Source organism: Biomphalaria glabrata, chromosome 7 (genome assembly GCF_947242115.1).
Source record: "Biomphalaria glabrata chromosome 7, xgBioGlab47.1, whole genome shotgun sequence".
Classification (NCBI taxonomy): domain Eukaryota; kingdom Metazoa; phylum Mollusca; class Gastropoda; family Planorbidae; genus Biomphalaria; species Biomphalaria glabrata.
The window spans coordinates 4,174,561-4,178,020 of NC_074717.1; positions in this window are offsets into that span (position 1 = coordinate 4,174,561).

Consider the following 3,460-nt stretch of genomic DNA (forward strand, 5'->3'; position numbering starts at 1 on the left):
CAGAGACATTGACAGTTGAAGTCGAAATAGTCACCTGCATTGCGGAATTCGATGGTTTATTGCTGCATCTTTTTTGGATATATGTTAGTGATTTTTTTTTCATCAATCAACGTGACTACATCTCCCGCAGTAAAAGGAGTGGTCACTGTTCCTACGTACACTATTTCAACGGAAGGTTAAACAATTTAAGGTTGTTGAATTGTCTGTACCAAACTTGCGAGGCAGCTGTGCTAAATACCTCTAAATAGGTCTGCTCCTCCTTTCGTTTTTTTTTTTTTTTTAAATCTTAGTTAAATGTATAAGATAATAGTTATGATTTGTGATTGTCTTCGTGCACTGCAAATGTCGAAATAATGCGGGAAATTAACTAACCCAACACTATGATGCACATGTGATTAAGCACGTCATTTGTGTGTCCATTTCGGTAGCAGCGTAACTGTAGATTACTGCAGAAATGCCCTGAAGTACGGCTTGGCTTGGCTACCTATGAAGGTTCGACACCCGACTCGGGCAGAGTAGAGGTTTACTGAGCGCCTAAAGGCAGCGCGGAAAACCTACTCCCAGATACCCCACAAATGAGATTGGACCATAGTGCTATGAGCATGCTTTCGTGGCGCTATATAAAAGCTATAATTTAATCTGGTTCGCCGGAACGTCTTCATAAATTGTTGATAATCACTTTAAAAGAGGAAAAAATGTACCTTTCTTTTTGTTCTCAAACTGCCTTAGATGAGTTTCCTTGAAATCAATGTGTCTGTCAGAGGCACGGGCGTAGCTAGGAATTTTTCATCATTTGGGGGCCCGAGGGTGGCTTGACCTCTTTTGGGGCCCCTGCATTTTACGTAATATTTAATGTAAAAAAACACTCATTTGGGTGTCCCCCTCCAAGTGGGAGCCCGGTGGATTGCCAAATTCCCCTTCTCCTCCCCCCCACCACCATAGCTACGCCACTGGTCAGAGGGCATCATTTCTGGATTTTGTACTTTTGATATATACCCGAGTGATACCGTGGTACCGTGCAATCTATCTTTAATTATTGAAATGGGAGAGCTGAAAAAAATTAAGTTGAGTCTGAATGAAGAAACTTCTGTCTAAAGAGTGGAGGATGGACGTCTAAAGAGTGGAGGATCGACGTCTAAAGAGTGGAGGATTGACGTCTAAAGAGTGGAGGATTGACGTCTAAAGAGTGGAGGATTGACGTCTAAAGAGTGGAGGATGGACGTCTAAAGAGTGGAGGATTGACGTCTAAAGAGTGGAGGATGGACGTCTAAAGAGTGGAGGATCGACGTCTAAAGAGTGGAGGATTGACGTCTAAAGAGTGGAGGATGGACGTCTAAAGAGTGGAGGATCGACGTCTAAAGAGTGGAGGATTGACGTCTAAAGAGTGGAGGATGGACGTCTAAAGAGTGGAGGATTGACGTCTAAAGAGTGGAGGATCGACGTCTAAAGAGTGGAGGATCGACGTCTAAAGAGTGGAGGATTGACGTCTAAAGAGTGGAGGATGGACGTCTAAAGAGTGGAGGATTGAGATATTTAGGCCTACCAAGAAGAGACTATGCAATACGTAGACTAGACAATAAGTAAGCGTTACAGGCAAACTAATGAATAACTCGCTTTTTAAACAAAGAAAAAAAAAGGGTCCTTCGATGGGAAGTTTTACCTTCTTTGTCATTTTCGGTTTTACATATTTGCCATAAAAAATGGTTGCTTTTCTTTGTTTAAAAAGCGAGTTACTCATTAGTTTGCCTGTACCGCTTACTTATTGTCTAGTCTACGGTAATTGGAAGATATAGGTCAAATATCTCCATTAAAAACTAAGAGACAACGCAGCATTTATATATCTCTTTTACAATGCAGACCAGTATCACTTACCAGCATCACATGTAAAATCCTAGAACACATAATATGTAGCAACATCATAAACCACTTAGACAAACATAATGTCCTCACACCATACCAACATGGCTTTAGGAAATATAGATCATGTGAAACACAACTAATAGGACTAATTGATGATTTTTCAAAAGGTTTAGATAATAGCCAACAAATAGATGCTATCTTACTAGATTTTTCTAAGGCTTTTGACAAAGTTCACCACCATAGTTTGCTTAAAAAATTAAAATATTTCGGCATTAATGGTCCACTGCATCAGTGGATTAAAGACTTTCTGATAGGGAGAGAACAAACTGTAATAATAAATGGCTCTAAATCAACACCGATAACAGTAAACTCAGGTGTACCTCAAGGAACAGTCTTGGGTCCACTACTATTTTTAATTTACATAAATGATTTACCAAATTGCATTACTTCAGGAACAAAAGTCAGATTATTTGCAGACGATTGCATAATATATAGAACAATAAAAACAACACAAGACACAGATATTTTACAAAGAGAATTAGATGAATTACAGAAATGGGAATCAAATTGGAGCATGTCTTTCCACCCAGAAAAATGTCAGTTGTTAAGAGTAACAAAAAAACTAAAACAAATTAATTCCACTTATCTTATTCATGGCAAACCAGTAACACAGACAAAAAACGCAAAATACCTAGGTGTTATAATAAATGAAAAACTGTCATGGAATCCACATATTGATGAAACTACAAAAAAATCAAACAAAGCATTAGGATTTATTAAAAGAAATTTCTATAAATCAAATAAGAACATAAAACTAAAATGTTATTTAACCTTGGTTAGGCCAATAATAGAATATGCATCCTCTGTTTGGGACCCCTCAACTCAAGAAAACATTAAGAAACTAGAACAGACACAAAATAGAGCAGTGCGATTCATAACAAACGAATATTCACATTTGACTAGAGTAACACCTTTAGTAAAATCACTAAATTTAGAAAGCCTTCAGGACAGAAGGCTCAAAAGTAAAGTAGCAATAATACATAAAACACTGAACCATAATCTTCAAATACAAAAACAAAATTTAATAAAATACTCTGAAAGACACAAAGATAAAGGCACATTCCTCGTCCCATATGCTAGGACAAATTTGTACAAATACTCCTTCTTCCCTAGTGCTATTAGAGCATGGAATGGGTTGCCTGAGCTAGCCAGGAAAACCAGTGACTTGGCAGAATTTAAGTCATTGGTTAATATGCATGACTAAATGCATGACGCGTAGGACGTAATCATCTTCTTTTTTGAAGTAACGTCTGTATTATATAAGATAAGAAGATAAGAATGCAGACGTTATTCCTTTTAAAAAAGATGATGATTATGCCCTGTTACGCGGCGTGACCCTTTGTCAATCTAATCATGCATGTTAACTCTTCAATCAGCAGGTGGAAACGGGGCACCTTATCTACTTCCCAACATGTTTATAAAGTGATCAAATCACATCTAAATGTATATTTCAACAAAGAAAGAATGATTTAACTTTTGAGGCTTATATATATTTCAGTGAGAGAGTTGTGGAAGAGTGAAATTATTATTTATTTTTTGT